Raw genomic sequence first — 15,371 nt, 5'->3', positions numbered from 1 at the left:
GTCTGGAATTCTGTCTCTACATCATTCCCCCTCTTACACTTCGCTTTTTCTTTTATGACAAACCTTGTAACCCACTTCTTTGAGCTTTAACCGCAACTTCTGTGATTCAGTGTCCATTTTGTTTAACCACAGGCTTGTGAAGGAATTTGGGATGGTTTTACAATGTTAAAGGGGGCTACATAAATGTAAGTCATTGTTATTGGCGTTATTGTGAATGGACCATAGTTGAACTATATGCAGAGTGGAAAGCAGTGCTGCAGAAAATTGGGGAAGAGGACTCCAATAGTTCAACACAGCCAAGTTACTTCTCCTGTTAGAGGGATGCATAACATGTGACATGATCTGCAAATTAAAGCCAAGTTGCTCAAGAGTGAAATCCGGAAGCAATTTTCAATCCAAAGGTGTAGTGAGAATCTGGTCTTTTCTTCCCCAAAAGGCTCTGGTCAATTGAAACATTCAAGACCTAGCATAAAAATATGAGCATTTTGCAGGGCTGGTTTTGCAAAGGCATCACACAGCATCTGTTAATCTGAGATAACAGGAACTGCAGATAGTGGAAAATCCAAGATAACATAGTGTGGAGCTGAATGAACACAGCAGGCCAAGCAGCATCTCAGGAGCAGAAAAGCTGATGTTTCCGGCCTCGACCTTTCATCTCTCTAGGCCCAAATCATCAGCTTTTCTGCTCCTAAGATGCTGCTTGGCCTGCTGTGTTCATCCAGCTCCACACTTTGTTATCTGTTAATCTGCTTGGTTTTGATGTTAGTACTGCCATCTCTGGCGGGAGTCTGTAAGTTACACCATGCCTCAGTCTGATCCCATTTCAGAGCCTTATTATCCAGAGAACCATTTCAATGCAGTGCCGAGTGAGATCTCGGCAGTTGGAGGCTCCATTTCTCTGCTGAGATGTTAAGGCCCCATCTGTTCTCTGAGTGGACATAAAAGATCCCTTTGCGTTTTGTTTTGAAGAAGAGTGGATGCTCTGGCTCTTAATCAACATCACTTCAAGCGAATGATCTGGTCATTATCACATTGCCATGACTGACTTCTTGTTGTTTGCAAAAACAGCTGCCATGTTTCCTACACTCCATCAGTGATGACATTTCACAAGTATCGACACAAAAGCAAAATACTGCAGCCACTGGCACTGTCTTCTTCATTTGCAGGGCCTGCTAGTCTAGTGGGGGAGAGGAATGGCACATTAGCAACTAATATCTAATATGCAACAGACATCATTCCAAATGCTTTGAGGAGGCCCAAATGTCAGGACTCGCTCCTTTGGGATCTTCATAGAGTCATACAGAAGGGAAACAGGCCCTTCGGTCCAACCAGTCCATACTGAACATTATACCAAACTTGTCCCACCTGCCTTTTCCTGGTCCATATCCCTCTAAACCTTTCCTATTCGTGTATTTTCTGTTGTTCTGCCTCAATTCTAAATGGTGTAATTGTGCCTGCCTTGGTATTGAACCTTTCTGGCCTATCTATAGCAGTGGCAACCTGAAACATAAATAGAAAGTGCCAGAAATATTCAGGAGGCCCGGCAGCTTCTGTCTCTGACCTGAGAGCTTTCTCTCTCTCTCTCGGTGAGGCTGCTGAGACCTCAATGTTGTTGGACTGGCAGCCAACAGGAACAGACGTAGACGTGGTGAACTTAGGTGCAGCCAATGAGGAAGGGAGCTCACCCAAGTGCCCTGCCCAATCTCAACGGTGGTGAACTCAGGCATTTTCCCACTTGGGCCTGTCCTCAGTTTCCCAAACCCCAGGAAAAACTTGCCCCTTTGTCTCTGTTTTTCCCTCCACACATGCTGCCAGGTCTGCTGAGTATTTTCAGCATTATCTGATTTTACTTGAAAACATTTCTTCGGAAATGAGGCAGTTTGAGATGTCTTGGACCTATACCTCAGTGCAATTTTCTTTTCTCTATATAAATGGGAGAAGATTTTTAAATCTGTTCACAGGATGTGAGCGTCAGACCAGCATTTATTGCCCATCCCTAATTGCCTAGAGTGCATTTATGAGTTAACCACATTGGCTGTGGGAATGGAGTCAGACGTGGGTCAGACCAGGTAAGAAATGCAGATCCCCTTCACTAATGGACACCAGTGAGCCAGACGGACTTTCCTCCCCCCAAAAATTAACAACAGTTTCATCATTAGACACTTAATTCCAGATTTTATGGAACTGGGATAATCCAATAATAGGAATGTTTTAGGATCGGAACTCAGGTCCCCAAAACATGACTGGGTAAGTGCGTTGAGCTACATAGATTATCTAGAGAATACAACTCGAACATCACCACCTTCTGCCACAAACCCATGGAATTGACCGAGGAAATAGGTGGGAACTGGTTCTACCAGCATTGTATGAATCTTTCACCACACCTAGAAAAGCACTCATCACCGCCTTCCAATGTCAACTAAAGCCAATGAATCTCATCATTCCTAGCAACGCCCAGATTCCGAGAATGAATTTTTAAAAGAACACATGATTACATTTCATTAACTTGTAAACTGAAAGTGTGCCATCTTTCACGACTTCAGCAATAAATTGCTAACGTATCTCCATCATCTAAAGGTATTGGAAATCAAAGAGCTCTGATAAATCCATGATGGGTGGAAGCAATCACGTAACCCGGGAAGTGCAACAAAGGATTTCAATGCACTGGGACTCTTCCAAAATTATGAAAGAGGTGACATTCTTTAACTCTCCCTTGTTTGTTGTTTTGATCTGTCGAAGTTTTATCTGTTTTATCAAGCTGCATTCTTCTTAACAAAAAATAAACATTGGGTTTCTTTGATGACTCAGCTGTTTAATGGCAGTATGCATTAGAGTCAGACGAAACTCCAAGGCCTCAAATTTTCAGTTTCTGTTTTATGTGCTGATTCTGAAAGGCCCACAATTACTGCTGGTGATAATAGTAGACAAACAGCAAAAGCGATTGGGAAACTTTTTGTTCCTTGAGTTCATGGATTTGCTGGAATGATGGTTCCAAGAATGTTGTGTAAATCCAGTAAGTGTTAAGTTGGTTCAGAATAATTTTGATACTGTAATTTTTCAAACTGTCCTGTTTGCCATCAGAAACTGTTAAACTCTAAGACAATAATTGGTTCTTTTTAATGAAAAGACAACTGTCCTCAGGGAAACTGAAAGAGAAAGCATTGACGTCCTTCATATTTTCATAAATCTGTTCCCAACCCTCTCTGTAGAGTTGCCAACGTATCGTTTCTTACATTTGATACTAGCATGTACTTTATCTCAGCCATTTTCTTGTCATAGGTCGCAGCATTTTAAAAAAAAATAAATAATTTGCATTGCTGTAGTGCCTTCCTCAACCGGAGGATGCCCCATTGACCTGTTGGATTGTTGCGTTGTGGCACGTCAAATATCGCGAGACTAAGTCGGCATTCTGCGCTCTTCCTGCCAAGTGGAGACTTCCTCATATAAAGAAAGGAAAAAGGTGTGGCCAATTTTGGCAGTAAAAATGTGCTCCGATTTTGAAGAAATTGAACTTGTAAGTGAGGTAACAAAATTTCAATGGCCGCTTTTATTTTAAGCAATCTCAGCATATTAGACTTTCCCACGGGTTGGACGAAATGTAATTTCAAGGTGTTTGCTGCTGACTATGCATCAACCCCAATTTGTATGAATGCAAAAGCTCGCCCAAGTTCTGTTTCAAAGATAGCTGATAAAAAGAGTCGAACCTGTGACATAATCCTCTGCATTGTTCAATACTGCACCTATTATTTTGCTGGTCGAAGTGAAAATATTGTGAGCTGTTCGAACCTGGTGAGAGTTATACTGAGGCCGTCATTCTGCAGCATCAGTAAGAATATTTCAAGATACATCACTTTGTTATGATAAAAATCGCCTCTCCTATGACACACCAGCAGTTATTTAAGTTTCTTTATCATGTAGTTAAAGATCTCTGTGAGACACATCACTGTTCCTTCGATTAGTTCATTGTGCGGTTGTGTTACCAAAGGCTGATTGATTTGGAGCAAGGTAGCACTGATTTAAAATTATAGGCCTGAGGTCTTATCAGGGCTAAGTCTAACAATGTGGAGGAATTAATGAATTCCGTACGTCAATTCCTCTGTTTTCAGCATTAAATCTGCGGCTAATTGCTGAAAATTGTTATTTACATTTAAAAATTGGAATTAAGCAACACAATTATAAGCAAAGTGAGAAGTAAATGCTTAAAAGAACTGCATGATTCAGCATAACAAAGTGTGGAGCTGGATGAACACAGCAGGCCAAGCAGCATCTTAGGAGCACAAAAGCTGATGTTTTGGGCCTAGACCCTTCATCAGAACACTTTGTTATCTTGGATTCTCCAGCATCTGTAGTTCCCATTATCTCTGCTTGATTAAGTAGTTTGAATAAATTTGCTTTCAAAGATGCATAGACTCTAGCTGCATCAGAATATGTCCTTTAAAAAAAAACTTTATCAGAAACAACTGAAACCAAAATTTATAAAGTAACCAAGAAGCTGAAATATGTTCCAAAGTGCTTTGCCGGGCTGATTTCTGACAAGATCTCAGGCCTGTGTTTTTCGATAAAGAGCATCTCTATAAACGGTCTTAGATTCGTGAAGGGACACAACTGTACCACGAAATTATCATTGGAAAGGTGCTGTGTCTCCCTTCAACTACGTGAAAAAGCACATCAAAATACTGATGTATAATTGGGGATTCATTTTCATCTTGCACATTTTGAAGTAATGGGCAGGATTGGGCTAGCACAGCAAAGGCAGGGTCTATTGGGATCATGACCCTACATTCTGTGGGGAGCAGTCCATTTAACAGTGGTGCCCCCTGAATTAACCAATTAGAAGCGAGAGTGCGTACTTGTTGATCTCATGTTGGATGGATGGCTTTGAGACGGTGAAGAGCCAATAGGAAGCCCTTCAGCTCAGACTGAGCTGCAATCTGCTATTGTAGGCAAGGGAGAGCAGTGGGTAATCACCCTTTGAGCAACTTGAATCAACTCGTTACACTAAAGGGCCTTAGGACACCATTGTAGGGCTCTGCAGCTGTAGTCAGAACGGTGATGGAATGGGATTGGGGGTGATGGGGTTGCCTCAAATACTGTCTGTAGCACTGGTCCCAAACTCCAGCCAGGCCACCTCCAGCCAGGAAAGATCCTAATCTACCTCCAAGTCATTGCCTTTCCTACCCTTTGAATTAGCTTTAACAAGCCACCCATTGCTTGCAGGCAAGCCCGATGCTGTTTCTGACCTGGCCTTCTTCTAAATGCAATAGGAGTGGGATCATGGCCCCAAATATGCCAACCAACTTTAAGATGGGCCTCAGGGGGAAATCTGCCCCAGTCGGTCAAGCAAGGGCTGAAGTGTTTTTTTAGAGCCAAGATCGACATGCTTAAAATGTATATCAGCAGGGCCACAGGCTGGTGGGGTAAGGGCAACAGAGTGCTGCATGGGGCATTGCTTACCGTTCAGGGTTGATGGCAAGCCAGCTAGGAGAATATCGGAATAGTCTAGTCTGGGGGTGGAAAGGAGTGAAGATTTCCGGAAGCCATGAGCCAGCAATTGTGTTAGTGTTGTTGGGTAGAGGGTTGGGTTGATGATAGAATTACTAGTAATCCAGGGTTTTAGGTTGATGTTCTGAGGACAGGGTTTCAAACATCATTACAGCAGTTGATGGAACTGAAATTTAATTCATAGATTTGGAGTTTAGCAAAAGCTAGTCTCAGTAATGGTGGCCATCACCAATCGTTAAAAATGTTTGTGGTGCACTGGCGCTGTTTAGGGAATTAATCTACCATCCTCACCTATTCTGGCCTACCTGTGACTCCAGATCCACAGTGATGTGGCTGGTTCTCAACTTCCCCATTGATATGGCCGTGCCAAGCCATTCAGTTCAGGGATGATTAGGGATGAGCTAGAAATACTGACTTTACCAGCCACATCATGAGGAAAAGGAGCAGGAGTAGGCCAGAGACAGTAGGAACTGCAGATGCTTGAGAATCTGAGATAACAATGTGTAGAGCTGGATGAACGCATCAGGCCAAGCAGCGTCAGAGGAGCAGGAAGGCTGACGTTTCAGGCCTAGACTCTTGTTCAGAAGGGCCATTCAGCCCTTCACAGCTGCTCTGTCATTCTAAACAATCATGGCTGATTTGTCTCAGGCCTCAACTCCTCTTCCATGCCAGCTACTCATAGGCCCCAACTTCTTTATATTTCAAAAATCTACCTACCTCTCCTTGAAATACTTCCAATGATCTAGCCTCCACAATTATTTGGGGTGTAGAATTCCAGACATTCACTACTTTTGAGAGAAGGAATTCCTTTGCATCTCAGCTTTAAATGAGTGTCTGCTTATTCTGTAATTATGTCCCCTAGTTCGAGACTCCCCCTTTAGTGGAAACAGCTTTGTCATATCTCCCCGTCAAGCCCCTTCAGATTCTTGCATATTTCAATAAGATCACCTCTTATCTAAAAACCCTAATGAATAAAGGCCAAGCCATTTTTGATAAGACAATCCTTCGTCCCCAGGAATCAGCCTAGTGTACCTGTTTTAAACTGTCTAAAATGTCACAGATCTTCTTTAAAGTACAACGACCAAAACTGGATACAGAACTCTAGGGGTGGCCCCACCAACACCTTGTACAAATGTACCAAGGTTTGACTACTTTCAAACTTCAACGCCCGAGCAATGAATGTCAAAATTTCATTTGACACTTTAATTCATTTGCCTCTTTCTGCACTGCAGGGTAACGTTCTGTGTTTTGTGCACATACATCACAATGCTCTGCATCATTTATGATGTCTCTGACCATTGAAATAATGGTCTACCTTTTGAGTCATCCTCCCAAAATGTATGACATCATACTTACCTACATTAAAATCCATCTGCCAATGTTTTGCCCCTCACTCAACCTATCTGCTTCAGATTGGTTTCATGGGTCAGCACAACATTGAGGGCTGAAGGGCCATGTTCTGCACTGTAATGTTCTATGTTCTATCTAAATTCATTTGCAGATTCCTTACGTTGTCACCACACATAGTCTCCCATCTATGTTATATTTCTGAGAAATTTACACTCTGCCCCTCCTCTAAGTCACTAGCATAATGAGTAACCATAAGGTATAGGACTAATCCTGTGGCACTTCACTAATTATATCCTTCCAACCGGGAGAAGACAGATTTATCTCAAGTCTCAGTCTTCTGTGTATTAATCAATCCACAATCCATACTAATATATTACCCCCAATACCACAAGCTCTTATCCTATGCAACAATGTTTTAAGTGGCATCTGATCAAATTTCTTTTTGGGACTTCAAATACACTATCAATTCACGCACTCTAGCAAACGTTTCAAAGATGATTTCTCTTTTACAGACAATGATACCTCTGTTTGATTACATTAAACTTTTCTAAATGTCCTGCTATTTCTACATCCACATTGCATTGCAGAATGATGAGGGAGAAAAATGTTGGTAACTCTTGTGCCCAAAAATCCCTTTATATCTCCATGTTAATTCTGGTTGGCAGGGGTGTAGATGCATCCACTGCACCTCTGTTTTAAAAGGGCATTACTGAGGCTGTTTCTCAGTTACCTCCAGACTTTTACCCATGATACCCTTAAAAGACATTGGTCAAAACACTGACATGTCCAAATTACATTCCATTTGCCAAATTTTTGTCCACTCTATCTATATTCCACTGCCCTGAATATATCCCTTTGCAGACTTACTGCCTTCTATTTATAACTTTACTTATTTGGTGCCATTGTTAAATGTAGCTACCATAAATTAATCCCTCATTCATATCATTGATCAAGTTGTAAATAATTGTGGCCCTGGTGCTGATTCCTGTGTATTCCATTACTTGTCACTTAGCAAACTGAGAAAGACCGACTTACCTGTTCTGTCTGCTTCCTGTTAGCTGAACAATCCTTTAGCCCTGCTCATATGTTCCTCCCTACACCGTGTTTTCTAATGTTAGCCTTGGATCAATGGCAGAATGCATGCCTCTCCCAAAATTTATTAAGGTGGTCATCAAGCTCATTTTTCATGAGACCTGAGGTAAAGTGCCTACATAACAGTTGACCACACTTCAACAAAAATGTGAAGGCTTGGAGGTGCCCCGAGGATGTGACCAGCCTTACAGTAATATGAGTTCTCTATTCCTTCCAGCAGGTGTTACTGGATGGGGGTGAGCAGCTGATTGCTTATCCCCCTCCAATCCAGAGTATGTGAGACAATTTGGGATCAGCTACCTCCACCTTAACACAATACAGACCTGGGCTCAAAGTTGGAACCTGCTGGTCCACATGGGCTTGGGTGCACTATCACTTATTACAGACTGAGTCACTAGAGAAAGGTGAACCGGGGTTCAAGTTGATTTATCTGAGGTGACAACTGAACCATTGAAACATTTCATCCCCTAACAAATTGGTTTCTGTTTCAGCTGCCAGTCCAAGCTGAGGGTGACCTACATGATAAATTTCCGTCAGATTATGGACCATCAGATGCATACTCCTTGTGTATTGAAGCATGGCGGCGATGGAACAAACAGGTCACAGCATATGGCTGTAATGCCGATCTCGAAATGGTGAGTTTTGCCTGAACAATCGTGGATTCTGTTGAAAATGATTTCTGGGTTCACACTGTTATAGCAATTCTACATTTGGCCTTGTCAACAACTTGGATCACTCAGCCCAGTGTGAAGAAGTCCATGCGTGGGCAGAAAAACAGAGGTAAAATATCCCATCCAGTATCCCTTCCTCACAAGTCCTGAAGAAATATCACTGGATCTGAAAGTGAACTCTGCTTCCTCTCCAGAAATGCTCCCAGGCCTGCTGAGCTTTCCTAGCAATTTCTATTTTCGTTTCAGATTGTCTACATCTGCAGTTGTTTGTTTCATTGATAAGAATGGGGTTGCCATTCCAATTAAATCCACTTCTTGGCATTAGATGTTACACCTGCCTATTTCAAATAGATGTAAGAAATCTCATGGTGTAACCTGAAAAAGGGTAAATTTTAACAAGAGTCTTCCCAGTGTGCTGGCCAACATGCCATTCAATGCAACAGTAACCAAAAAAAACAAATAACTGCTCATTCATTTATTTTTTTGTGGGTCCTGCCTGTGCACAAATTGGCTAACTTACTCTCCTATGTACCTTGTGGGCAATTTCAGGAAACAGACTATGGGAAATACTTTGCTGGTTCATTAAAATTCCGGAAGTCCATGGCTACTCATGTTGTATTAGTCAATGTGATAATCTGAGCACTTCCCTCCACAGGTTACAGCCTGCTATCTCTCCCAACTCTGTCTGCTTGTAGCTACTCCTACGAGGTGAGCTGCAGTCATAGTCTATCTTGGCTTGTGTCATCCTTACACGTCCCTTAGGCCTGGCTCCCACGCCATAGGAAGGATGTGATACAATGGAGAGGGTACAGGGGGGATTCACCTGTTCTGAGGAAGGGTCACCAGACCTGAAATGTTAACTCTGATTGTTCTTCACAGTTGCTGTGAGACCTGCTGAGCTTTTCCTGTGCTTTCTGTTTTTATTTACCAGGATGTTGCCTAGGATGGAGCAAACTGTGTTAGGCTTGGGCAGTATTTTTCAGAGTAGAAAAGGTTAGGGGATGACCCTGACTGAGGTATTTAAGATTATGAGGGGCATGGATAGAGGTAAATAGAGAGCAGCTGTTCCCTAGTTGAAGGGTCAAAAATGAGGGGACATAATTTTAACATAACAAAGTGTGAGGCTGGGTGAACGCAGCAGGCCAAGCAGCATCTCAGGAGCACAAAAGCTGACGTTTCGGGCCTAGACCCTTCATCAGAGAGGGGGGTGGGGAGAGGGAACTGGAATAAATAGGGAGAGAGGGGGAGGTGGACCGAAGATGGAGAGAAAAGAAGATAGGCGGAGAGAGTATAGGTGGGGAGGTAGGGAGGGGATAGGTCAGTCCAGGGAAGACAAGGAGGCGGAATGAGTTAGTAGGTAGGAAATGGAGATGCGGCTTGAGGTGGGAGGAAGGGATGGGTGAGAGGAAGAACAGGTTAAGGAGGCGGAGCCTAGGCCCGAAACATCAGCTTTTGTGCTCCTGAGATGTTGCTTGGCCTGCTGTGTTCATCCAGCCTCACATTTTGTTGTCTTGGGTTCTCCAGCATCTGCAGTTCCCATTATCTCTGATAATTTTAACATGAAAGGCAAAAAGCTTAGAGGGGATTTTTGTGCCTTTGTGACTAGGAGGTGATAATAGGGGTAGATATCATCTGAGGAGGGCGGCCAATTAGAGTTAAAGAGTAGAAGTAAGCTCTTCCCTGGATATTTTTGTCATTACTTTGATTGTTTTTGGGCTTCAGAAATGACTTTGGAAGGATTTTCATCATGGATGCTTAGAATCCATGAGAGGGTAAATGGATGAATTGGGTTTTCATTTGGAAATCTCGAATGGTCTTGTCTTTTTGGAACAATATGAAAATGCTTGTTCGTTCTTGCAATAATGCTGTCAGGAGTTATAGCACTTATTGTCTGTTTGATTTAGGCACCAACACAAACTGTTGGTGCTCCCAACCGAAGAACAGTTGGAATTGTTAGTGGAAACAGTGCAGTATCATTTGAATGCCTTAATCAATGGAGAAGATGGATAAAATCAATTAAGGTAAGAATACTTGAATTTTATAAGAGAGATTTCTCAATAAATTATTGTTCCAGCTTCAGTAACAAGTAACCAATAACACAGGGCAGGGGTTGAAGCTTCACTGGCAGTGACCATAGGCAGAAACATCAAGGCAGGAATGGGGTAGTTTTACTGCTAATCCTCACTCAGTGAAGCTCAACAGCTTTATTCAATTTGCACTTTAAAGTGAGAAAAGGCCAATCGACCCATCAAGTCCCTTCCATCGAAAGTCCATGAACACCATCTGGTTATAAAATTTCCTCCTGCTGATCTGCTACTTTGAGATACATAAAGTTCTTTCCATTGTCTTCCCTGAAATAATACAGGTACCATGTGCATCTTTTCTAGCTTAAAATGTCACTTTGGAATTGCAGAATTCGGAAGGAGGCTCTACAGCACATTGTGTCTATGTCATCACTCTGAACAAGATGTTGGGGACCATTTTAACTTTCAGCATTTGAATAAAATGACTTTTAATAGCCGTAAAAATTAGTCAGTATGTATAATGGGAGGTTTCCAAAATTATCCTTTTTGCACCATGGGCAAAAATTATGTTGTTGTTTTCGATTCGTAATGTGTTAGGCTAAAAGCAAAATATACAAAGTGTGACAATGAGGCTCAATATTCTTATAATGCTGAGAATATAACAACTGAAATGTACTGAAAAACATTGCTTTCCTTGTATATAAGATTTGTCAAGATGTTAAGGGTGCAGACTCTTGGCAATTTTTCTTTTTCAAGATCAAAGTGCGTTTCGCACTCACAACACTCTCAGAATTTGGAGACAAGATTACTTGTAGCCCTTTCTTCACCAGATTTTTACTGAACACTGTTTGGCAATACTGAATGGAAAAGCGCGTCCTCATTTCAGTATCAATGTGAGCTAAATTCTACTTGACAATTTAAAACCTCTGTTTTCATGAAGTGATGGGACAGAGAATTACACAGCCCACAAATCAGGCCGCCCTCAACAACTTCTCTTTCGATTCCTCACACTTCCTACAGACAAAGGGGGTGGCCATGGGTACCCGCATGGGCCCAAGCTATGCCTGCCTCTTTGTAGGTTACGTGGAACAGTCCCTCTTCCGCACCTACACAGGCCACAATCCCCACCTGTTCCTCCGTTACATTGATGACTGTATCTTGCTCCCCAGAGGAGCTCGAACAGTTCATCCACATCACCAACACCTTCCACCCCAACCTCAAGTTCACCTGGGCCATCTCCAACACATCCCTCACCTTCCTGGACCTCTCAATCTCCATCTCAGGTAACCAGCTAGAAACTGATGTCCATTTCAAGCTCACTGATTCCCACAGCTATGTAGAATACACCTTCTCCCACGCACCCTCCTGCCAAAATTCCATCCCCTATTCCCAATTCCTCCACCTTCACCGCATCTGCTCCCAGGATGAGGTATTCCACTCCTGCACATCCCAGATGTCCAAGTTCTTCAAGGACCGCAACTTTCCGCCCGCAGTGCTCGAGAACGCCCTTGACCGCGTCTCCCACATTTCTTCGCAAAACATCTCTCACACTCTGCCCCCGCCACAACCGCCCCAAGAGGATCCCCCTCATTCTCGCATACCACCCCACCAACCTCCGGATACAACACATCATCCTCCGACACTTCCGCCATCTACAATCCGACCCCACCACCCAAGCCATTTTTCCATTCCCACCTTTGTCTGCCTTCCGAAGAGACCACTGTCTCCGTGACTGTCTTGTTCGCTCCACACTCCCCTCCAACCCCACCACACCCAGCACCTTCCCCTGCAACCACAGGAAGTGCTACACTTGCCCCCACTCCTCCTCCCTCACCCCCATCCCAGACCCCAAGATGACCTTCCATATTAAGCAGATGTTCACCTGCACATCTGCCAATGTGGTATACTGTATCCACTGTACCCGGTGTGGCTTCCTCTACATTGGGGAAACCAAGCGGAGGTTTGGGGACCGCTTTTCAGAACACCTCCACTCGGTTCGCAATAAACAACTGCACCTCCCAGTCGCAAACCATTTTAACTCCCCCTCCCATTCGTCACACAACATGTCCATCATGGTCCTCCTGCAGTGCCACGATGATGCCACCCGAAGGTTGCAGGGACAACAACTCATATTCCGCTTGGGAACCCTGCAGCCCAATGATATCAATGTGGACTTCACAAGCTTCAAAATCTCCCCTCCCCCCACTGCATCCCTAAACCAGCCTAGCCTGTCTCCGCTTCCCTAACCTGTTCTTCCTCTCACCCATCCCTTCCTCCCACCTCAAGCCGCACCTCCATTTCCTACCTACTACCTCATCCCGCCTCCTTGACCTGTCCGTATTCCCTGGACTGACCTATTCCCTCCCTACCTCCCCACCTATACTCTCCTCTCCACCTATCTTCTTTTCTCTCCATCTTCGGTCCGCCTCCCCCTCTCTCCCTATTTATTCCAGAACCCGCTCCCCATCCCCCTCTCTGATGAAGGGTCCAGGCCTGAAACATCAGCTTTTGTGCTCCTTAGATGCTGCTTGGCCTGCTGTGTTCATCCAGCCTCACATTTCATTATCTTGGATTCTCCAGCATCTGCAGTTCCCATTATCACCATTGTGAGTGTGTATCCCTTTGCATTGGGAGCTCTGAGTCATAAAAGTAACTCTGTATTCCCCAACTCATCGTGAGCTATGGAAAATCCACTCATTCTAAGTTAAATCCTAATTAAATATTGCAACTTGTAGCATTCCTGTGTATTCTAATTAGCATCAACCCACAGCTTAATATTTGTTAGTTGACTAAGATATCTTGGGAAGAATTTGCTGCTCTCACTTTGAATATGATGGAAATGCTGTCAGAAGGAGAAAGATACCTAAGTTATGTTACACTAAGATGTGTTACACATCTTAAAGAACAGTTGCTCATACCCCAAGAATCTCTCCATAAAGGTGCTCGACCCTTATTAATTGCCTTATGTCACTGCAACAGAGGTTCAGCAGTTGTGTGTGGAACAGTCTGGGATGAATTTGGGCTCAGTTACATACATAACAATTTATAAACCCTCAGGGAAGTTTTACTATTTGAAATATGCACAGAAAATCAGTAGGTCTTACTGAAATTGGCACCACCTGCAGGATCTGTCAGACAACCAACACAATTATATCAAAACAAGATTGACATCTCATTGAACTCTTGGCCTTTCATACCTCTAACTAGAAATCAGATACCCACATCTCAGTGCTGATGTTGAATTGCACAATTCACCTATAGTCAGGTATTAATAGCCTCTTTCAGCTCTGTTTCCACCATGGCTGATAGTTTACTAAATTGGCATTACTTCAGCTCTTGGTTGGCCTGTCCTGTTCAAGCATCTTGTACCCAATGAAGGCATCCTGCTCTGTGGTAATTCACAGCCCTTTTTGTCTCCCCTTTCCCAACCACCCAATGGTGGCTTCATGGTATGTTGTATGTCAATGGCAAGGACAAGATATTCCCTAACTGTCCTAGAGAAGGTGCCAGTGAGCTAACTTCTTGAAGCTCTAAAGTCCTTTAAAGATAAATACATATAACAGCAGTGATTATAAACACAAAAAGGAACTCATTAAATTGGAAATATTTCCCAATATTTCAAGAGGCATGCCAGAATCAAAATAATGATGCACACTTTCTTCTAAATCTCTAAAAGATACTCTCTCAGATACAATGTCATTCCTCTTTCTTTTAATTCATTCACGGCACATGGGCACAGTTGGCTAGATCAGCATAGATTGCCCACCTTTAGTTGTCCACAAGGCAGGTAAAAGGCAACAATGTTGCAATAGGTCTGGAGTCACGTGTAGGCCAGACTGGGTATGAACATCAGGTTTCTTTCTCAAAAGGCATTAGTGAGTCAGAAGAGATTTTAAACAATGCTTGCCACAAGGTTAGGTTTTTAAATTCTTCACTTCTACTGAATGCAAATTTTACCACCTGCCCTGGTGGAATTCAGACCCATCTCCACAGATCAGTAAGCCTGGAGTTCTGGGTTATCAGTCCAGTGACATTGCCAATATACCACCAGTTCTTATCAACGTATTCTTAGATTAGAGGTGCAGTCTACCACTCCAAATACCCATTTATTTGGCAGTGTGACCCACCAGCCACAACAATGACATTGATCCAGAACTTCCAATTGGCATCTGACAGCAATTGTAGGGTAATCTCGTCAATTACAGCCAGGGCGCCAGTGCTGGCTACTCCCCGAAGCTCCATTGTGACAAAACAGGATTAACATTCAAGATTCTTTGTGACGGAGTGTAGATGCGGGTGTAGCGCAGCAGATGCATTGGCTTGGAAGGTACGACAGGGACTAGGGTGGCAGGTGATTGAGCAAGAGTTGGCTTGAGGGATGGGAGAATGTGGATGGTGATGTTGCGTTAGTTGAGCTGGAGAATGGGGAGGTCAGACGGAGTCAAGTCAGTGTTTGGGGGCAGGGCGAGGTCAGGTCAGAGATGTTTATAAGCAGGGTGTCAAGCATGGAGTTAGGGCTGTGCAAGGATGGCAAGGTCAGGTCATGGAGAAGTTGGGGGTTGTAGGCTTTGGTATGCGAGGTGAGGAATGTCAGGTTGTGAGGTCAGGCCAGGGAAGGCAATCCAAGGGGGAGAGTAAGTCAGAGGGAGGGTGACATTGTCAGAGCTGGACTCAGTCAGCGGTGGGAGGGAGTAGGATTCATTTCTCAATCATTTCTGAGATAGGTATTCAA

The sequence above is a fragment of the Stegostoma tigrinum genome, chromosome 27, assembly GCF_030684315.1.
Source record: "Stegostoma tigrinum isolate sSteTig4 chromosome 27, sSteTig4.hap1, whole genome shotgun sequence".
NCBI classification, from domain to species: Eukaryota; Metazoa; Chordata; class Chondrichthyes; order Orectolobiformes; family Stegostomatidae; genus Stegostoma; species Stegostoma tigrinum.
Note: the sequence above shows the minus strand (reverse complement) of the source record.